This window comes from Indicator indicator, chromosome 13 (assembly GCF_027791375.1).
Source record: "Indicator indicator isolate 239-I01 chromosome 13, UM_Iind_1.1, whole genome shotgun sequence".
Taxonomy (NCBI): Eukaryota; Metazoa; Chordata; class Aves; order Piciformes; family Indicatoridae; genus Indicator; species Indicator indicator.
In genome coordinates this window covers 967,909-991,979 of record NC_072022.1, presented here as the reverse complement: position 1 = coordinate 991,979, position 24,071 = coordinate 967,909, and positions in this window count along the sequence as shown.

Here is a 24,071-nt window from a genome sequence, read left to right as displayed (position 1 = left end):
CACACAGGCAAGAAGTCCACTACCAATTTATTGTATATATTTTTACACCTTAAATAAATGTTAAAAGATTTTGTGTGTTTTTCAATGTATTTGCAGGGAAAAAAAATAATCTCTTGAGAAAAACAGAGCAAAACAAAGAATATCAAGCTGAATTAATTATGAACAAAAGATACTCTTGAAAAAAAAAAAAAACCAGCAGAGGTTGCAGGAACCTGAGGACTACCATAGCCTTTGTATAAGAAATTATATGCAAATTACTGTCTTGTTTCTATCTGTATCTTGTCATACAAATTACTATCAGAGAGCTGATATCTCACCAAAAACCATTATAAAGCATGATTACTACTTCTGCATCATTAATCCAAAACAGCAATATGTTTCTGAATAAATGGAAACAAGTTGGGAAGTTCTGCCAGTCCACAGTCTCTCAGATGTACAATAAAGCTGCTAATTAACAGAACAGAGACCTGCATAAGGCCTATATAGTTTTGTAGTCTCCATAAAAAAAAATAAAACAAGCCTCAGAGGCAGACCATAATTCTGGCCATGTTATCACTTTCCTGGAAACTTCTCAGAACATAAGATATCCTGTAGCAGTTTCCTGTGGTTGGTGCCATTACCCATTCCCTGATCAACTGTCCAATCCCCTCTTTGCTTACTCAGGCTAACTGTGAAGTGTGAAGCAAGGCAAAAATTTCCCTTTTCACTTAAATGAGTATTGTTTTCACTGGGATGCTCAATCCTCCAGGAATATTTGTGCTTAAATGCTTTCCAAGGAAGATTAAATTCACCTTTTGCCCCCATTATTTTATTTCAATCCTCCAGTATCTCTATACTAAGCAATGACAAAAAGTTGTGTACAAAAGCTGGATGTGATGTGTTGAACATCAGGTAATTATTGACTTGTAAATACAGCATTCTGTCATAACGTATTTATAGCTGTGTTTTTGCAGATGACCATACACCCTAAAAAGGTATCTGATGAAGCAGCACATGATGAGATAACTTTTGGGAATGGCAAGTAGAAAGGAATGAGAGAAAAAAATAGAAGAACTGAAGCCAAGGAGATCAGAGGTAAAGATATTTTGCAACTATTATTCATCTTTCCAGATCAAAGACAGCTTTACATGTGAAAGAACTACAAAAATTCACCCTGAAGAAAATATCAGTACATTAAGTATAGAAAATAGGTGAGAAGATGTATGTTGAATGTTGCCAGAGCACTCTTTTCACTCTGTGGAAAAGCTGCTGTTTTGCTTTTGCTGCTAAATTGTCTATAAATACCCCACAGTACCACGAGTAAGTCTCGTGGTGTCATAATCTGGGGTGTGAGTTATAAGGACAGGTACCAGAGGAAGCTCAGATCTTGTTGGATCATCACTAGCAAATATGAGAGTTCTAAAAGTATAACAATAAGGGAACTTCCACAGAAGATACCTGAGCTAAATGCAGAACTCCTGGGAATTATTCCTAAGACATGAAGCTGATTTCACTAAGGCCAGTTTCCAAATGCTGCTGAGTACGCAAAATTGCAACTCAGATGTGAAAAGGGAGCATGATTAACTCATTGGGTTATCACACAGGAAACAAAATGAGACTGGTAAGATTACACAAACAATAGCTGCAGCATTCATGTTATAAATTATATTTTGGATAATTAAAGTATTAAATAAGTATTGATTAGTTAAGCTTCTGAGAAAAAACTCTTAACTCGTTCTTCCTATGAAAACATATGCCAAGTTTTTAGATTTTAATTTCTATAGTGTCACAAAACAGGAAAAGCAGGACAGAGAAATAAGAGGTGTAATTCTTCCCCCTCCCAATCTAAATCCTGGGTTTGCTTTCCAATTGCTAGCACAAAACTTAATATTTCATCCCAGATTGTTAATTACTGTCTTGATAAAAATAAGAATAATAAGAGCTCTGTTGTTAAAACAAATATTTAATCTGCAGAAGTCATTAGTTACAGCACTACAAGTAGTTTAAAATAAAAAAATAAATAGATAACTAGATAAATAAAAGGCTCATTTCAAACCCATGGGATCAGCTACCAGTGATTTCATTGAGTTTTTCCTTAAAACCAAATATCCAACGGCTTGGAGCAAAACTTCCAGTGACCTCAATGAAACCAAGAAGTCACATCTCTAAGCCAGTTTGAATGAAATCACATACCTGAAACCAAAAAAAGAATTAAGTCTAAAACTTATTTTTCAAAACCACTTACAGTGGTCTTGTTTAGGTGGGTTGGGGGGGTTTGTGTGGTTTTATTTTGGGTTTGGGGGGGTTTAGGTTGTTTTGTTTGGGGGAGGGGGACTTGTTTTTTTTATTTGACATTGAAGTCATTCTGCAAGTCAAGAGCAAAAGTCAGACTGCTCACTGGAGAAAAGCAGCATGCAGTCCTTTCTGAAGAGGCTTTGTCATGATTCATTCATAACCGGTTACTCAGTGATTCAAAGGCTCAGGCTAAGCCTCACCAGTCCAGGCACTGCCTGAGTAGTGGATCTCAGTGGTCTCATCTATGCTCCTAATTAAAATAGGTTCAGGAAATGAGCTCAGGCACTGGCCAGCTGGTCAGCCATTTGCTTCACTGCTTGCTTGCTCCCCAGCCCCTCACTGCCAAGTCATAGTTTCCCAAACTGCAAAGTCGCAATCCAGAGAACAGCTTGTGCCAGGGACCATTCCCAGGGACAGTGGGGAGAGCAGCTACAGGGAGACCAGAGGAGATGCAAAGCCAACTGCACTGTGGGAGCTACATCCCTGTTTCAGAAATAATCATGTCCTATTTGTCCTAGACATATCCTGGCTACTTGCTTTCCTATTACTAAAAATTGTATTATACACTGTTCTTTTCTGACATATACCATCTTAAAATGTTTTAGGGTTTGTTTGTTGTTTGGGGTTTTTTTTCCTGTGCTATTTTCTATTAATGTAGAGAAAGCTTTACTAGTCAGCTAAGTGTTTACTATTCTTACTGCAGCTAAAAAGTGCCTTTCTTCTTCTGGCTTTTGCTTCTACAGCTGCTTGTATTGTACATTCCCTTAAAGATACCACAACTCAAGGAATATGGATGTTCTTCAAAGCTAATTAGTGTATGCATAGCAAGTTAATTGTATCAAGGTTCATAAAATTGATAATTCACAGAAAAGTAAGAAATAATTAGAAAGCTAATATAATAAATATATATGTAAGTTCTACCCCATTCTTGAGAGGCAAAAATATGGATAGGTCAGCACACACATTGCCAATAAAAGGATTATGAACCAAGGATGCATTTAAAAAAAGACAAAGCCAAAAATCAAGTCAATGGTTTCTTCTCATCTGAGTAATCTTTAAGATAAAAATCCTGCCTACATTCTGAGTATTATCACTCATAAAAAAAAAAAAGACAAGAAAGTTCAAATAAAGAACAAAAAAAGAGAGTTTGAAGGAGAAGGAGGAAACCTAAAGTGTCTTCACAAAAATTCAACAAACACTCAGCAAGCAGTCTGAACAAGCAGTGATCACACCACAGTCAAAGTACAGGACAGATAGACTGGGGAGACATTACACAGCAGCAGGGCTCACTCATGCAGTTTGAATGAGGAACCTGTGGCAGCTAATTGTCTACAGTAAAATAAGATGTGTGTTCAAAGATGGAGACATTCAGAAAAAAGAATCCTCATCAATTTCTTTCCCCCCCAAGCCTGCTCTAAGGATTTCTTAATTATATTAAGGCAGCTACTACTGAAGGATTTCAAAGCATCTTGTCAAACATTTAATTAAGTCTCACAGTTAAGTCTCTCTTCTGAAAGGTGTGAGTACTTTTTTACAGAAGATTTTTCAATAATAAAAAGTTTCAGTGCCCTAGTAAGATCAAAAGGCAAAATCATTATGATACTGAAAAACCATTCTCAATAGGCAGAGGTGCAGGAGGACAGGAGAGCCACCCTAGTACTACTGTCTGCACCAGTGAGAGGACAGTTGTCTGAGTTCATCTCTTAGAAACTTTCCTACCCACTATCAGTGACCATCTCTTTCTTGTAGAAAGAGTATCTTATAGAAACAGTGTGTTTGGACATTGGGGAAAATATTTCTTCACTTGAAAGGGTTGTCAACTTCTGGAACAGGCTGCCCAGGGAAGTCATGGAATCACTGTCTCTCGAGGCACTTAAAAGACATGTAGATGTGGTGCTGAGGGACATGGTTTAGTGGTGACCTGGCATTGTTGGGTTAACAGTTGGACTTGATCTTAAATACCTTTTCAAACCAAAATGATTCTATAAAAATGAGTAAAATTTCCCCATATTATTCTCTGGTTGATGCAGCTCACAGAATCCTTAAATGGACAAAGAGGTGCATGTCAAGTAATAGGAGTTAAAGGAGAGAGATCACCTCTGTGGAATGTTCTACTGATGTTGCCTCTGTCACACTAGTGTTTCACTACTTGTGTCCACGCCATGGAAAAAACTGCAGAGTGATTATGAAAAAGCTACAAGAATGTCTAGAGACCTGGAAGGTATGTTTTGCACAGGCCAAGTAGGAAACTCAACCTATTCATTTTCTTCAAACTCATTAAGTAAGCCAGGAATCAGTTAAGTAGTATAAAGATAAGTTATGAGGCCATTTAGTTTAGCAGACAAAATAAAAAAAACTGCCAAAAGCTGACAGTAGAAATAAGGTTTTATTTTAAATAGAATTAATTGGTTATTGGAACATATTACAAAAAACCTGACAACAGCCAGTTGTCTTTACTGTGAAGCCAGTCCACTGGAAGCTGAGTGGAGCAGTTAGGTCAGCTCAATGATTGTAATGATTCTGTGTGACCTTAATCAATCAATCACTATGAAGCACATGACTTCTGTGCAGAGGCTTCCCAATCATGAGAATGTTAAGCTGATTTAGTCATTTGGTCAGACCTTCCTGCCTTTTCAGAAGTAGATTCAAAGACCATCAGGAGAAACTTAACACTAGGGAAAAGCTGGAAATTTCTGGTCTCTGAAGGATTTCTTCATTTATTTCCATAATTAGTCTTTTTACTTTGTTTTTTAAAATCCAAAAGTCATTAAATCGAGATACTCCCTTGGTCATTTTACTAGTCACCCTTTTTAGCTTTTAGACTCATCAAGAAGAGTGACAGGTTTAAACTAAAAGAGGAGAGATTTTAGACTAGAATAAGGAAGATCTTTTTTACACTGAAGGTAGTGAAACACTGGCCCAGCTTGCCCTGAGAGGTGGTAGATGCCTCATCCCAGGGAACATCCCAGATCAGGTTGGATGGGGCTCTGAGCAACTTGCTACTCACTGCAGGGGATTGGACTAAGATGACCTTTAAAGGTCTCTTCCAACCCAAACCATTCTATATGCTGTCATTCCATGACATAAGCGTTCTAGGTAGAGCAGTGGTATGTTGATGGACTAGATAGATTACTTGGTATTTTTCCCCCAGCTTTTATTTTTCTGGTCTTTTGATTCAGTACTCTCTGGTTAGTTTAGTTTTTAAATGGCAAGTTTTGCCAGTTTTTCCTCACAGCAGCATTTTCAGACGTGCCAGTAGCACAGGTGAAAAAAGTCTTCCTTTTGTGCACATTCTCAGTGGTAGTCAGTTTTGCTGCTGCCAGAGAGGGGAAGCAACTGCTGGGACAAAACACAGTCACTCCCCTGCTTCCTTGGGCAAAGCCACGTACCTGCTTCCCTGGGCAGCTGCTGCTACTTCACACTTGGCTTTCCTGGAGAAGAGCAAGCACAGCCTGGCTATGCCCACAGTGCTGTTCTGACAGGAATCACAGCTCAACTCTGAGCTTTGCTTAAAGGGCAAAGCCAAGGACAGTGCTTTGCTCTCCTCCAGCTGGGCCCTCTCCCCTCTCTTTCAGACAACCATGGCAGCCTTCAGGATGCTGTTTCACTCCCTCCCAGCAGTCTGCTGGTATCGATGCAGTATCTGTTTCCATTAAAATCAGTAGTAGCTGCTACTGATACCAGCAGAAGATGGATCATACCTTTAGACAATGCAACAGGAGGAGAAAAAAAAATGAATTGCTATTTACACCATTTTCAGCAAGTGTTTGGAAGGTACAGATTTGCATTTGGTATTCTCCACAGGGCTATGGAAAATGAAGAATACAGTCCTACTCAAATAAATCACATGGGTACCCAAAGAGGTGTGTAGTGGCCTCACAGGTACAAACCCCAGGAAATGAAAAGAATATAATAAAGACGAACACCTCAAAAGAAGTAAAATATAATTAAACATGAAACATACTAATTTATGTTATGTCACAACTTCTCTGTATAAATATGTAACAATAACATAAGGATTACATAACAAAAGCTAATTTCAAGTTTATGCTACTTCAGGCTCTCCAAATCTGCTATTCTAGAAGAGTTGAAGTGCTGATAATTAAAAAGTCACTTCAGGCAGAGCTTTGACAAAAAAGCTATATACAGATTTTAATTTCACATTATCTTGTCCACGTGGCAATATCAGACTTTAACTCTGCAGAGGTGTTATGAGCTCACATTAATAATTCACTCATTTTTATTCTCTCTGCTTTAATTTTGGTTAATATGACAATCCAGAAGTCAATTTTCTTTGAAATAAGATATAGGTGTTACAAATCTAAGATGATCACAAAGGAACATCTTAAACCAAGATATGTAAATCATTTAAATGCTTTCTTTCCACTTCCCATTTCTGAACTAATCTCTTCAGAAATTATCTGTAGTTCTTCCAATTTATTTGTATTCCTGACAAATACCCACTATACAGATGATACTGCCCATCAATTTAAGTGTGGAAGACTGCAGGTTCTAACTGCAAGTATTATTCACCATGAGCCCTTAGGAACTTTCTCTCATGGCACAAAATTCCTCTTCCTTCAAAGCAGGGGAGTTTGTAGTTTTTCTCACTTCAAGAAAAGTTCAGAAACTATCTCAAATATGTGGCAGCAGTAATAAAGCTGCAGAAATGAAGAGATTTGAGGGGAGTTGGGAATGCAGGGGCACACAGAGCTCTGTAGCACAAGCAACCTGAGAGCTCATCATGATATAGTTATAATGTAGGCACATTATACCTAACTCTGGGACCAGAGTTAGAAAGGGAAGTATTTATTTATAAAACAAATTTGTCCCTAAACCGTTCTGACTACTTTCCTTCCACTTCATTCTCCAGTGAAAGAAGCTCTTATCCAGCTCCTATATGGGAGGAACGTCTCAGACCAGCCTCTCGGCTTCCATGCTGATGTTTCTTGGAGTCTTAACTCATTTTTTTATAAGGAAAATTACCTTTTTAATCTATCATTTACTATGAGAAGAGCCAGAAGAGATCCCTGCAAGGTCTACTGAAGGAGGAGGCAGAAGGTATACACAGTTAGTTCCTTTAGTCTGCACTCACTGCATTTCTTTTGACCTTACGTGGGTGAAATACAGCAAGATGGAAAGCTTCATTTGACCACTTACAAATAAAACACTGAAAAGGACAACTATGTTATGTAAGAATAATCAAACTATTGTTGCCAAGATGCATAAGAAACTGGAACAGGCTGCCCAGAGAGGCCATGCTGTCTCCTCCTCTGGAAAGATTTCAAACCCATCTGGACATGGTTCCAGGAAACCTCCTCTAGGTGACCCTCCTTTAGCAGAGGGGTTGGACTAGATGATCTCCGGAGGTCCCTTCCAACCCCCTGAGATTCTATGGCAGTCTGACAGATTTCATTCATGTTTGTTTTATATTTATAAAATGCACATTCCCTGTTGGCTCTTGGGCTTCATGACAACCTCAGATGACCTTTTGCTTCAAATAACAGGAATTTCTTCTGAGGAATCCTTCAAACCAAGTTTTGGTCAAATGATCAGAAGGAGAAAAATAAATAATAAGGATAACAAAAGAGATCATTCCACTCAGAACAAAAAATTAAAATTAAATAAATGCAGCTAAGATTAAGTTCAGACTCTGACGGAACACTGTAATTTCTTGTGTTCCCAGACCTCGTATTTTTACTTAAAAGGACATCAATCTCAACAAACTGGAGGAAAAGATATTTTAAATACATTGCTGCAAAGTGCAGCAACATTCTGCAGCAGGAGTAATGGATATCATATCGGTCTTTGCAACAGTGGTGACACTTTCTGCTCTGCGCTTTATATTACATCCTCAGGCAATGTTTTCTGCAACTGACACAGGAAGACCTGAATATTTTTCCTTGGGTGACAAAGATGAGAATTTAGTTTCTTACTCTTTATTCCTCAGCCATTACAAACAACAAAATAGCACTTTAGTTAAGACGGTCAATTCAGGAGCATCCTTGAGCTTCCACTACACTTGAAGTTTGCAAAAGAGTGAGCACAAACAAGCATATGTTGAATGCTATGAAGAAGTAATAACTCTTTAGTGGTACTACTTTCTGGCTTCTCATTTTATTAGGAAAGAATGAAATATTTCCCTACTTTAAGGCAGAGCCAAACCTCCTATCTACCTTGAGAAACTATAAGCAAGTTCACAAAGCCAGGCATAAACTAAATTCATGAGAGGCAAAGAGGGGAGTAGGAAGCACTGGAAGAGGAAAAATTTCATTGTTATCTAAATGGATTAAGATGTGATCCTTACCTGCTTTTCTGGGAACTCAGGAGAAAGCAAATCCATGTATCTTCACCTCGGCTCACCAAAAGGATTAGCGCATCACAAACGGCCTGTTCCCATGGAGAACAATTTATCCTGGACATCGAAAAGGCTGCAAAGGCCTCCAGCCACACTCCTGGAGTCATGGAAGATAATGGCAGGGACTAGAAGGAAGAATTGCCCATCATAAGTGAAGATCAGGTTTGTGGTCACCTGAAGAACCTGAAAGTGTTCAAGTCCATGGGACCTGACGGGATACATCCACAGGTACTGAGAGAACTGGCAGATGAGGTTGCTAAATCCTTCTCTATTACATTCCAAAAGTCCTGGCAGTCTGGGGAAGTCCCTGCTGACTGGAAAAGGGGAAACATAACTCCCATTTTGAAAAACGGTAAGAAGGAAGAAGCAGGGAACTACAGGCCAGTCAGTCTCACCTCTGTGCCTGGTAAGATCATGGAGCAGATCCTCCTGGTGGCCTTCTATGAACAGGTGACAACACTAATAGATGAGGGGAGAGCAACTGATGTCATTTACCTGGACCTGAGCAAAGCCTTCGACACTGTCCCACACCACATCCTGGTCTCCAAACTGGTGACACATGGGTTTGATGGGTGGACCACGAGATGGATAAAGAACTGGGTTGATGGCCACACCCAAAGAGTGGCTGTCAATGGCTCCATGTCCCAGTGGAGGCCAGTGACAAGCGGAGTCCCTCAGGGATCAGTCCTGGGACCAGCCTTGTTCAACATCTTTGTTGGTGCCATGGACAGAGACATTGAGTGCACCCTCAGCAAGTTTGCTGATGACACCAAGCTGTGTGGTGCAGCAGACACGCTGGAGGGAAGGGATCCATCCAGAGGGACCTGGACAGGCTGGAGAGGTGGGCACAAGCCAACTCATGAGGTTCAACAAGACCAAGTGCAGGGTCCTGCATCTGGGTCGAGGCAATCCCAAGCACAAATACAGGTTGGGCAGTGACTGGCTGGAAAGCAGCCCTGAGGAGAGGGACTTGGAGGTGCTGGTGGACGAGAAGCTCAATGTGAGCTGTCAATGTGCACTTGGGCTGCATCAAAAGTGTGGCCAGCAGGTCGAGGGAAGTGATTCTCCCCCTCTACTCAGCTCTGGTGAGACCCCACCTGGAGTACTGTGCCCAGTTCTGGAGCCCCTATTACAAGAGGGATACGGACATGCTGGAATGTGTCCAGAGAAGGGCCACCAGGATGATCAGAGGGCTGGAGCACCTCTCCTATGAGGACAGACTAAAAGAGTTGGGGCTGTTCAGTCTGGAGAAGAGAAGGCTCCGAGGTGACCTTATTGTGGCCCTCCAGTATCTGAAGGGGGCCTACAAGAAAGCTGGGGAGGGACTTTTTAGGCTATCAGGTAGTGATAGGACTAGGGGGGGAATGGAATAAAGCTGGAAGTGGGGAGATTCAGGCTGGATGTAAGGAAGAAGTTCTTCACCATGAGAGCGTTGAGACCCTGGAATGGGTTGTCCAGGGAGGTGGTTGGGGTCCCATCCCTGGAGGTGTTTAAGGCCAGGCTGGATGAGGCTCTGGCCAGCCTGATCTAGTGTGAGGTGTCCCTGCCCATGGCAGGAGGGCTGGAACTAGATGATCCTTGTGGTCCCTTCCAACCCTGACTGATTCTATGATTCTATGACATGGAGGGGCAAGTGCCACATGCTGGGCACCAACTCGTTGAAGGCATCATTGGAGTCTATTAGAGATCGTTCTATAAGAGTCACAACTGCTTCTATGAATATTTCTAGATTTAATCTTTGGATTTATTTGATCCTTTTTCATGACTGTTTCAGATATCTGGTTCATTTAAAAGGTTTCTTTTATCCCAGGATGCTTCATATCTAAGCTCCTAACAACCAACATGGCTAGGATGATCTAGAGATATGCTTTATGCAGCTAAAAACTCTCTGAAATTAATGGGAAGTTTTGTTTATGAAAAGGAAAATGAACCATATCTTAAGACTTACAGCAGATAGAACTTTCCCTTTCCCTGTGCTGGTTTGTTGATTGACAGTGCAGGATTCTTTAACTTCCCTAACAACATCCTACAGACTGGAAGACACTTTCCTGAATTTCCCTTTTTAATTTGTATTCTCTGTTCTAACCACATTGTCTCCCATTAAAACGCTAATCAGGACACTATTGAAAATCCTTATTTGTATTCAAGCCTCTTAATGCTCTCCATATTTTGCTTTGTACTGTGAGACCACTACTGGAGAAAAGAGTTGGATGTATCAAGAAATAAAGACAAATAATCAAAGGTTTTTTTCTCTTTTCACAGTAACTAATGCTATCCTGTTTCAAAGGATCTTCAAAATGTAACCCACTTTCAAAATACAGGAAAGGAAAGAGATTAATATCTTTTTGATATGAGATGCAAAAATGACTAATATGCATTTTCATTTCCAGCTGAGACTGAAAATTGATGCACAGTTCCTTATGAACCCAGGTATTCACACACACTGTTAGAAGTCAGCTCTCCACAAGCACTAGAATCCATTACTCCAAGGGTGCAGAGTAGACAAAGCAGGAGTCTACCACTTTGTCAAAATAATTTTCAAGTTTAATTTTTTTTCTGGTTCATAATAATCACAGCCATTTCAAGCAGCATGATGAATCTGCAAGTGTGTAAATCTCTGATTCCAGAGTAAAACCCAATGGGTTGCAAACACTAAGCTTCAGAGAAAACACTTGCCTAGAAATACAAATCTTCCTTCTCCAATAAGAGCAGTGATTCCTGTAGTTAGGAATATCAAGCAGCTTCAATTATAACACATCGTTCCAATTTGCTTATAACTCCAAACTCTCTGGGTTAGATTTCTGTCAGCATACTACTTCATGGAAAGTTCCAACAAAAACTGTTCAGCTTTTTTTCCTACAATGTGATTTAGAAAAATTTACATTGTTTGGTGCATTTTAAAATGTTCTTATAGCTCAATCTTTAGGAGTCTCTAGAAGATCTCTGTTTTGGAGAGACCCTGAAGATTAAATTCTCTGGACTTTGAGCATGCTTTATGACAGCATTTCATAGAAGTTGCCTACTTGTTCCAGCATGCTATGATCAGTGCACAGAATGGGAGAGCAAGGACCCATCACTCCTGTGCTCCCCAATCTGCCTCCTCCACCAGGAGGAAGCAAAAGAAGGGAAATTTTTATGGGAATTGAAGTTCCAGCAGGGGCTAAGAAGTGGTTAGGATGCAAAAATGAACTTCAGTGACTGCTAATGGCATGTTGTCAGAGTATGGAAGAGAAAAATATTGAGACAGCATTTAATAAAAAAACTCTACTGTAATGCATAGCAACCTAAACTAAGTATAGGCATGTGTGGGTTTATTAATTCCAGCATGTGTGGTTTTATTAATATTTGACTTGGAAACTGCAGGAGCATGATGGGTAAACATGTGGGAACAAAAGGAACAGAAAAAGAGCAAAAGAGAAAGAAAGGATACTATTATTTATTAATTCTTAAATTGGTTTTAAAGTTGCTAAACACTGTAACAACTGTGTGAAGTGGCAATTCCTGTATAAGCATTCAAGAATCTAAAAATGTATTGCAAGGAAAGTTGCAGGAGGCAAAGCACTTAGTTCAAAATTCGTCATCTGTGGCAGTGGCAAAGGAGTACTTTGATTTGCTTTATGGGCAATAAATAACACAAAAACCTAGAAGATACAGTAGGACTGACAGGACTGTGCAGTCCCCACCAGCCAGCACACACAGCTAATGAAACACGCTGGCTCATTGCCTCCCGAGCTCCTCTGCTTTGCAGTGTTTCCCCTGTACCTGAGTATTCTTGGTTGAGAAAGGATGAAAACATAAATCACAGCTAGAAATGTAATGAGTTTGGCACATCCTACATATTAATTCATGCAAAGCTTTTACAGAACTACTTAAGTACCTAAAGAAATGAGCAAGCGGCATCTGCAAAATTAATACTTCTTTTGCTGCAGAATATAAAGTGCTGCTTTCCAAAGGCAATGAGTCAGGAAGGGGCATGATGCATGAAGAAGATGAAGAATTTAGTCTCCTACCATTTCAATGAAAAGGCCTCTCTGACTGCAGGCCTCCATTACCCATAATAACAACTAGAAAGCATAACCAAAGATCACATTTGATGATACTGATCCTACCTACACAGGAGAAAAGGAGATTTTTGCTACCAGCTCTGAAGGGTGCAGGCTTGCACCTGCCTTTCCTACTCTCTATTCACATCTCATCACCTTTGGTGTTCTTGACATAACATCTAAAGGGCATCTCCTATGATCTGGAAAGGTAAATATATTCTTCCCTGTACATTACAGCAGATAAGTACCATCACATTTTATTACAGTTAACAGAAAAGGTGCAGGTCTGCATAGCTTTTTGAAAATGTGGTTTACATTGAGGCGTAATATTCAGTGGTGTTATGTTACCAAAAACCAGGCAATCTGACAGATACATCTGGTGTAATTATACTTCTACCAGATAACTTGTATTGCTGTCCCTCTCTGTTAAACAAAACAATGGATTTTCATTCAGAGGGGTACCTTGCAAGATTAATGGTAATAATGAAGCATGAAATATTTCCCTCCTAGCATGGTTAATCTGAAGCACAGGAAACAATCATTTCACCCAGGAGGGATAATCCTTTGAGGAAGATTTTCAGGGAAATAATCTACTGCAATATCTCATCCCACATATGTCAACAAAGAAACTATCAGTGTTGTGCTTAATGCAATAAAGACCAACAAGCACAAAAAAAGGGAAATTAAATCAGCACAGCATAAAGATACGCAGCAGTGTCAGCAGGAGGGAGCAGAGACAGCAGGAAGCAACAGTATAAACAGCTAAGGAGGACAGAGACTAGAAATTCAGGAATAGGGAGAGAAAAGAGAAGCAATTGTTCAAATAAATTGATGGAGGAGAAGAAATATATTTTGGGGCAATTTAAGCTAAGTGTATAATGAAGTGGACACTGAGGCAAGTATATTATTTGCCAGGTACATACCAAGCAGATATATTTATCCTGCAGCTGGGTGGAGGAGCTGTGAAGCTGCAGACTGAGCAGCTTCTGGGCAGGGAGGGAGCATCCCAAATTGACTTCCCTCACCCCTTTGTACAGATGGCACTTTGGCAATGCTGTTGCAGCATTGCTGCCCTTGAGTCCTCCTCAGCTGATGTGATGGCTTCCTGGTGGCACAGCAGTTTAATGTGGGCTACTTCAGGGACTGGACTGAGATGCCACTGATTTCATAACTGGCTGGCCACAAGCATTTCTTTGACAATCTGCACCTTGAAAGGGCCCTATTAACTAACATACACAGAGGCAAGTCCATACAGTTGTGCATATATACAAGAAAAATACTATAAAACCCTCTATCTTTTTTTTTAATAAAGTCTTCCCAATCAAAAGCTGGTGTTCACAGGAAAGAACCCTTTGATATCAGCTTATTGGAATCATCCCTCAGAGTCTTACTAATAAACCCATGTTCCATCTTCAAAGAGCACTCAGAAGCCTTTAATTTTTGGCAGAAAAGCCATTTGATCAATATTTTCAACATTAATCAAGGCCAAGAGCAATTTCATTTCTACCCCTTCCCTAAATTGAGCTGGAATCTGAGCAAGTGCATCACTCGGTTACTTTGCTTGGGGTAAGTAGATTCAGCTGAAGGAGATAGAAGCTTTCAGTGGTGACTAATCCTGTTCAACTGATAATACTTCATATTTATCTTACATAAACACCAGTACTGCAGGAAATGCTAAGTTTTCTCTAGAAAAGCTCCATTAAATAACTATATTTCTAGATTCTGTTTTTAAAGCATAAGTGCCTGTTTATTACTTGAACTGATGACTGCTGTTGTCCTGATCATTTTTTATTCTGCAAGATGTTTTATGCTCACAATATTCTCAGTGTGAAGCACTAATTAGAATCAGAAAACTGCTTTATTCTCATTAACTTTTTGCTGTGTATATTTATTGCAGGAAACATCTTTAAGATGTATACCTCCTCCCTTGTTGACTTGAGAGCTGGGTGAGTGTTGGGAATGTCACATCACATAGTTCAGCTCTGCCAAGAGAAAGTTACTTCCTGCAGCTGTGTCTTGAGCTACGTTCCCTGGAATTTTGCCTCCAGCCTATCTTTCTGTGGTGTTTTGTTTGTTCAAATCACACAATACTCATGAAGGACACTATGCACGTTGAAGGCAGAGCAAATCTCAAGATCTGGGGAAGCAGCATAACTTCCTTAGCAGTAGGCTTCAGGTATTTCTAATTGGACAGCTTCTGCAGCAGTTCACCAACTGTGTTGGTCTTTGGCCTCACTGCTAACCTTATCTAGATGTGACTGTGGACACAAGAACATCTACAGTAGGACATTCTCCCTAGCACACTTCCTATTTTTGTCACGCAGCAGTCAGTACTTTGTTGTTGCCAGGACAAGAATAAGGAACAAAACGTAGAGAATATCAGAGTGGCTATAAAAATGCACTATCGTACTTCACTTCACTGGAAGAAAATGAAGCTGGACTACTGCAAGCTCTGTAGCAACCCTACAGCTTTGAGAAGGCCATTTTGACTTTATCCCTCTTTTGTGGACACTTTAAAACATGTCACACAATCTGTTTTTTTACCTTTTGTTTTTTTCCTCTGATATTACAACATAAAGCACAAAAGAATAAGTTCCCTTTCACCAACATCTCCAGAACTAACAGGAGCTTACTGAATGCTGTCTGCCATGCAAACACAAATTTAAGACAATTTTATAGGGCCTGTTATTTACCCAGCTATAACAGCTTCTTTGTTAGAGGACAGCACTATAATTATCTGCTTTTATCATTAATACTTTGAGTCAGTGGTTAATGCAGAGGTGACAAATCACTGGAATGCCTGACAGTTTATGGCTTTTAGCACTAAGGAATGTCTTTTTTATTTCACATCCCTTGTGCACATCGTGTTTCCTTTAGATGTCTTCTCTTCTTACATACACATGCACATTCATATTCATAATTCAATGTGTCTCATCATAATTTATTCACACAGAACCAATTACAAATCTCTGTTGTTTAGTGTTAGTGCACGTCAATTAAAGTTTGTCAAGTGGTGGGACAAGAGGAATGTCTCTAACTGAAGAAGTATCAGAGTAATGTCTTCAGTCTTTTATGTCTGTGTTTCTGCACCCAACAAATAAAGTAAAAACAAATCTGCTGAATTTTGCTAACCATCAGAAAGATGGGGTGAACTGCCACTGCCCTCAACTAACTCCAAAGAATGGTTGGAAGCCTTTCAGGGCAAAAGCAGGAAAACACTTGCCTTTCCATAGACACTCAAGTATCCATGTTTCCTTTGCATCATGTTGTGGAAGTACATAGAGATATCTCCCCCAAAACCACTGCTAATGGTGCACATGAGTGCTTCAGACCACAGGCCTCTGTCCTGGGAGGGGCTGAGCTGTAAATTTCAGGATCAGAATAAAAAAAACCACGTAGTAAACATCACACTAGCTTTCCTCATCAGGAAGTACAGCCAGCTTGTGACATTGCTATTTGTTCACAGAGCACATCACTACACCATGTAAGTTTTACCTTATGTATAAACATAATTTGCCTAATTTGCATAATTTCTCATCTCTCTGCTCCCATGCTCACAAAAAAAATATGCGTGTAGCTTGAAATGAAATGGAACCCTTGTGTTGTAAGAGAAATATCACTTTTTGGAAGCAAGGAGTAACAACTGTTAAAACAAACTCCATTTCAAATCCAGTGTGAAGTAACAGATTAAAAAAAAGAATAAAAAAAGAATGAAGCAGAAATTACCTTATCCACAACTATAGCCACAAGGCTAGTTAGGATTCCATCTGAGTAAAAAATAGAGAAGAACAACTGGCAAATGTCAGCCTCATTATCATGAACCCTTTTTAGTAGTGAAACAAAAAATAGCTCTTAATTTTTAATTTTTTTTCCAGCACACTAGACCATTCTCCATGTTAGAAGACTTTCTATTTCTTTTGAATAGCTATGAAGTTATGGGAACTCCTTTTCCACTGAGTACTAAAAGCACATGTTTCAGCCTTAATGGCTGTATGCACACTGTAGTTAGCTTTTCACTGACACTTGATGTTTAAATAGTTTGGGCATAGTGTTGTGAAACCAAGTGAGAAACAAAAGCAGAAGCTGAGCAAAAAGAACATTGAGTTTAAAGGTAAATGCTTCTCTGCAATACATGCAGTTTTTCATATTGTCCTATAAAAATAATAAAAACCCATAACGTTCCAGATAGATAAAAGAAACCTTGAAACAGTTTCACTGTATTGCTGTTTGAAGCCAAAATAATGTTCTTTGTTCTGGAGTCTATAGTAAATGCTATAGCTAGCAAATACAGTTGTCCTTAACCTGGTGGATCTCAGTAGGAGCTTTCCAAAGTGCTATCTTGGTAAGAAGTCAGATCTTAACCTGCAACAAACTATTAAAGCGCCAGTAAAGTTAAGAGAACTGTGCCATTTCTTGCCAGCTAAGGCTGTGGCACAAGGCAATTGAATTCACACACTAATTGACTCTATCTCGCTAGCTGGAAGTTTAATGCATGTCTTTATAAGTCCCTTGACTAAAACACAGGGCAGCTTCTCATCTTGCATTTTTGTCATTTATTCTTTGACATTCTCTAATAATGCCATCTCCCAAATGGACACCCATCTCCCCTCAAACACCAGGGCTTTATGTCTGCAGTCAATCCCTCCCAGGTATGACTCAACAGTTACTGGTTTCTGGGATAGTGACGGAGCACAGCCAATTTTCCTTGTTCATTGCATCATGATATTTTCTTGCATGAAAACAGATTGGTCATGATGGAGACCATCATCTACAGGTAATAGTTGGGAGAAAAAAAAGCAAAGCTGTTGTTTTCTGTTTGGTTGGTGTTTTTTCACTTGTGTCCTAGTCCTGGTAAGAACCACCTCTGATTGTGACCTGGGTTGCCTGAATCCTTCCCCACCTTCATTTGTCCAGCTTCCTGAAGCGAAACAAAGCAGCAAGGGTCTGAATTGTGTCTACCTGCCCAGAGATTTGCATTACTGAGCTATGAGTTAAAAGACATTTGACCCTTACAACTCATGTTTCTTGTTTCCCTAGTGTCTGTAAATATAAATACAAAGCTCAGTCTTCCAAGTTTCTATGCAGTCAAGATCTCATATCCAGTGTTTCTCCCTGGTATCACAGAGATGTGCCAACTTAATGTGTCTCACAAGCATTGGTACAAACATATTTAGGTTTATCCAGCTGTAAAGTCCCTGCTTCAGCTGATTTTGCCAACCTCCACTGAGCACTCTGGGTTGAGAAGCTCAGCTCCACATGGATGGGCAAAATGAAATTTGTACTAATGTACATATTTCTGATGGATGACCAGAGAGTAACACAAATAAGATGTTCTGCCTTGTGCCTCATTCAAAAAAGATCCTTTGGAGCCAATTCTTGGCAGCGAAGGCCATCTCATGTTGCCCATGACCCACTGGAGAGCAGCATCAACAATAAGCATCACATGAGAATTTTACCATGTGAAAGATTTAAGGATTTCACTCAGACACAAGTTTAAGATCAGAACATGAAGGCTAAACAGAACATCTCATAAGATATACTAAAATGTCAAATTTCATATTTCAAAAAAATGGGAATGATGATACTTACTTGGCTCCACAGGGGTGCTGTGATGCTCAGTTTAATCTTAGTGAAGTTCTATGTGACTCTCTGATGTGCCTTATCAATGCCAAGTACTATTACCTCTAAAGAAAACAATCCTTCAGCGTTTCTTGCCAAAGTATGATTTATAGAACATGTCACAGAGCAGACCCAGGGGACAACTCTGATAGATGAACAGAAGAGGTGCCTATAAAACAAAGGGTGCTGCTGAGATCGAGGTAACAGCCTGGAGAAATAGCTTCTAGAGAAGCAAACCCAGGACTGTATGACATAGCTGTCCTGCATTTCTGGGGATGCTAATAAATCTTCCAACATTTCTCCTTTTATGTACAATGATCACCTATCCTGCACCTTGAACACTTGATGGAAATGGGTGTTTTACACCACAAGGTACTTTTCACCTGGACTGGCAGAGCTGTTGATTACACAATCCCCCCTCTCATGATAGCATCAAAAAGTAACAGCTGAAATCCCACAAAGTTTCTTAAGTTCTTCACGCACCAACAGATCACTCAGGTTATCCCTCTGAAGTTGCTTTTATAATATTATTACCAGCTTATAGGACAATACTTTATACTTTTTCCTCTGGGTCCGAAAATACAAATGCAAAGTCCATTAGGGAACATAGCTATAATCACAACATGCTCTGTGTGATCCTCAAATTACTATTTCAAGGTACTTATAGATGATATTCCACCAGAAAACAGAAAGATTCATGATGCATCAAATATATTCTGTAGTATAAGAAAAAGATTCACAACAATGATACATTTCTAACAACAGCTACTTGAAATTAAAAAAAACACAATAGCCTGATTCATGATGAGAGAGTCAGTAACCCAACTTCATTGCTAGGCAGAGACACTATGAAATTGTGAATCAGTCAGCTAGCAGTTATGAAAGACTGTGTTCATTTTTAAAACCAGACAAACAAAAACCACAATGACCAAAAAGAATCCAAATAACCAAAAAGAAATCTGCCACAAAAAATAAGACTGAACATGTTGCTTATAAAATGCATCCATTCAGTTTACCAATTTGTGTAGTAATGATGCTTAAAGTATATTTCTCCTGAATGCCTTTGAGATGCTAAACACAAAACAAGAATTAGAGAACTTGAACATAGAGAGCAGATAATTGCTACTGAAAAAAAAAAAGGTGATATCAGCATCTTGCACACACCCAAAGAAACCTATATAGCCATGGCTATTTTCAGCTATCCCTATAAATCCCATTTTGTGCTTTCTTCTGAGTTTATACATTCACATTTTCAATTAAATTTCCTGCAATGGTTTGTGTTTCACAGCACAAAACTGAGCGCATTAAACTCAAAAATGAAGTAAATCAGCAGTTTGGCATCCAAACCCAGAAAGGTCATCACACAGCGAGTGTCCAAGATTATGGCTGGGAATAGAGGGCAAAATAGAGAGGGAGACACAATGACACTGCTTCACGGGATGAAGCAAGCTGGCAAAATATCCCCAAAAACTTCCTTTTCAAAAGTTTTCTAAATGTCCAGAGCAATAAAGAAGAGGACTAAGTTCAGTGGGGTTACCCAAGTACTACTCAACTTAGTAATGAGCTTTTCAGTATATTTTAGGAATTCTTGTGCATGTCCTGATGCTTATGACATTTTTGCTTGCAATCACACCAGATTCCTGTTCTGGAAACCTTATGTTGCCAAATTTGCTTTTGTAGCTCTTCGAGAATTATTTATTTTTGCTATTTTATGAACTAAAAGATTGGTTTTGTCAAAGACTGTAAACAGAAAAACCCAGTTGCTTCATTAAAAAAAAAAAAAAAAGGAAAAATATGGAAATATCTTTCTACTGATATTTTGTTAGTTTTTCTAATGGAAAATGTTAACCAGATAATATTTTCAAGTATTTTTAAAACCCAGAAAACCCAAGTTCTTCACACAAAAAGCCTTTTAACCATCCTATGATCAGAGAACTGAAGTCTCTGAAGTACCTAAGTAATAATTTCTGATCTCTTTAAAGTTTCTCCTTCACAGTTCCACAGAAAGGTGCAATCAAGTACACAAAAACACATGCAAAATACAAAACGGATTAGAAATTGCTGTCATATAAAACACACAGAATGATAAGGGTTAGAAAGGACCTCTGGAGACCATCTAGTCCAAGCCCCCTGCCACAGCAGGTTCACCCAGAGCAGGTTGCACAGGATGGCATCCAAACAGGCTTTAAATAACTCCAGTGATGGAGACCTCTGGGCAGCCTGATCCAGTGCTCTACTACCCTCAAAGTAAAGTTCCTCCTCATGTTTAGATGGAACTCCACATGTTAAAGTTTCTGCCTGTTACCTCGTACTTCTTGTCCTGTCACTGGACACCACTGGAAGAAAAAAAAAATGTTCCCATCTTCCTGACACTCACCCTTTAAGTATTTAATACTTATATAATACTTATGATTAAATAACACTTATTTAAGACTTAAATACTAAGAACAAAGGCAGCAAGAAGAAAACCTAGTGAAGAAACAAGAGTATGAAATTATCCATCTTCCCAAAGACCAAATATGACAAACTCTGCAAAGAAAAGGACTTGAGATGAGATCTTCCCATGGTATCTGTTCTCATGGGGCTGAATAGAAAAAATCCTGCTGATAACTGATGGGAAAGGGAAGTGGAAAATGTTATGTCCTTTTGTAAATACAGGCAAAAACGTAAGACACGGTGGCATGGAAGAAGATGCTGAAGTCAAATAAGATCATCAAATATAAGAACAAGTCGTCTCAAGAACAAAATTTATTAGCTAGTGCCAGCAGGACCTTCTCAGATAAAAGGACTAAAAATTGATGCTTGTTTTTCTCATGGTCTTTTTCTGAGTTCATAGTACCCACAGCTAATGAGAGGTTCAATATGCAGTTTCCTACCTGGCAACATTTTGAAGTCAAAAAACACAGGAAGATTACAGGTAAGGAGACCTGTACAGGGAAAGAAGATGGGAAAATGAAATTTTAAAAATAAACTATAGTCTTTAGCTCAATTTACATGATTGTGAAACACTTTTGATGTGACATCTGGCTGGCAGTAGTGATAGAGCAGAAACCTGTAGACAGGAGAAATAATCTCTTCCTTGTGCCTTTCCTGAAGAAGATTCTAGCCTAGCATGGCTTTTCTGGCTTCAAAACCCCTCTATGGGTGCAAAGAAGACTCTGAAAACTTGGCATTTTAACACTAGAACCCATTTTCCTTTTGTTTGGCCTTTGACTCCTGATTTTATATGCATATAAACATACCTACAAGCATGGACATTGCCAGCTAGAATATTATACAGTGCCTACATAAGGAATCCTATTAGGACACCAAAGTGCATGAAGTTTAACATTCTAAATAGTTCAGTGCTCCAAACAGATGTAAAGCTTTTAAGGGCAATTTGTAGCAAATGGCCACATGCCAAACTGCTGTGCAACAAGTGACTAATGTCTTTGCTGACATCCCCAGTTTCTCTGCCAACATCCTGCAGCAAATCCTGCAGTAAACTGGCAGCTTCTCTCAAGGAATGAGGCAGAAATAATTTATATCTGCTGGGAATCTGCCTTTTCTCATCTATGTGTGTCTTACGGCAGTCACTCATGACTAAAACATAGATATTCATAAACAAGGGCACACTGCTGACCCATGGATAACTTGTTATGCACCAGGACAACCAGGTCCTTCTCCACAGGGCTGCTCTTGAGCAGATCACCTCCTCATCCGTACTGGTGCACTTTATTATTCCTTCTCAGGTGCAGGGCTCTGCACTTATCCTTGTTGAACCTCATTAGGTTCCTCTCTGCCCAGCTCTCCAGCCTGTCCAAGTCTCACTGAATGGCTGCACAGCCTTCAGGCATATCAGCCAAGCCCCCCAGTTTGGTATTATCAGGAAACTTGCTGAGCAGACACTCTGCCCCCTCAGTGTCATTGATGAACAGGACTGGACCCAGCACTGATCCCTGGGGGACTCTACTAGTAGCAGCTCTCCAGCTGGACTTGGCACCGTTGACTCTTTGGACTTTATTGTATAACCAGTTCCTAATCCATCTCACTGTCTGTTCCTCCATCCCGCATTTCCTGAGCTTACTCACAAGGATGTTATGGGAGACAGTGTCAAACGCCTTACTAAGGTCAAGGAAGACAACATCCACTGGTCTCCCTGCATCTACCCATTCAGTTATGACATCACAGAAGGCTCTCAGATTAGTCAAGCAGGATTTCCCCTTGGTAAATCCATGCAGACTACTCCTGATCATCACCTTCTCTTCCAAGTGCCTAGCGATGATCTCCAGGATAAGCTGCTCTATCATTTTTCCAGGGATGGAGGTGAGGCTCACTGGTCTGTAGTTTCCTGGAACCTCTTGCCCTTTTTGAAAACAGGAGTGACATTGGCTTTCCTCCAGTCCTCAGGCATCCCTCCTGTCTGCCACGATTTTGCAAAAATGGAGAGTGGGAGAGCAACAACATCAGCCACCTCTCTCAACGCTCTTGGGTGCATCTCATCAGGGCCCATGGACTTGTGAATATTCAATTTATGTAACTGATCCCTAATCCAGTCTACAATGACTAGTGGAGAGTCTTCTCTCCTTCAGGCTTCTCCTTCATTCAGGGTCTGGAATTCATAGGGGAGTTCAGTCTTAGGAGCAGAGACTGAAGAAATGAAGGAGGCATTTGGCGACCCTACCTTCTCCGCGTCCTCAGTTATCAAGGCTGCCTCCTCACTCAGCAGTGTGCCCACACTTTCCCTATTCTTCCTTTTCCTACTGATCTATTGGAAGAAGTCCTTCTTGTTCTTTTTCACTTCCTTTGCCAGTTTTAGTTCCAAGATGGCTTTGGCCTTCGTTGTTGCCTTCCTACATGCCCTGGCAACTACTCTATAGTTCCAAGTGACAAGTCCCTCCTTCTGTGAACTGTAAGCATCTTTTTTCCGTGAGATTTCCTTCAGAAGCTCCTTGCTCATCCATGCAGGTCTCCTGGCACATCTACCCCAATTTTTACTCAAGGGAACACGCCTATCTTGGGCTCAGGGGAAGTGGCACTTAAAAATTGAGCAACTTTCCTGGGCTCCTTTCCCCTCCAGAGTCTTAGCCCATGGGATTCCTGCAAGTATATCTCTAAAGAGTACAAAGTTAGCCCTGTGGAAATCCAGGGTTGTAATCCTACTTACAGCCCTGCTTCTACCCTGTATAATACTAAACTCCACCATGTCATGATCACTGTTGACAAGGCTGTTTCTGACCTTAATGTCCCCAGCCAGTCCTTCTCTCTTAGTTAAGACAACATCCAGCAGTGTGCCTCTCCTTGTTGGCTCCTCCACTACCTGCATCAAGAAGTTATCACTGACACACTGCAAGAGCCGTTTGGACTGGATGTTCTTAGCTCTGTGCTGGCTTTCCAGCAAATATCAGGAAAGTCAACCCATGAGTACCTAGGAGTGTGCACTAGAGGCTACCTCCAGCTGACTTTTTACTTTTATAGCACATGAATTACACTGCAAATAAATTATCTGTGTAATGCTTGGATGGAGAACTCAGAAGAAATAGAAGTCTAAACCATAAAATATAGTAAAGCATGGCTTATAAATAGATGTAAAAATATTTGCCATACTTTTCCCATGTAGAATGTTCTGCAAATGGGATTCAGAAAAGTCAGTGAGAAACTTCTTTATAAACAGTCTATTAAAATAACCCACAACTATAGCATAAAATTATATTACAGATATTGTATTAGTTACAAATATAGTTCTCAGTAGAACTGGAGAACCCAGACCATCTGCTCAAAGTGCCAAGGATAACTGC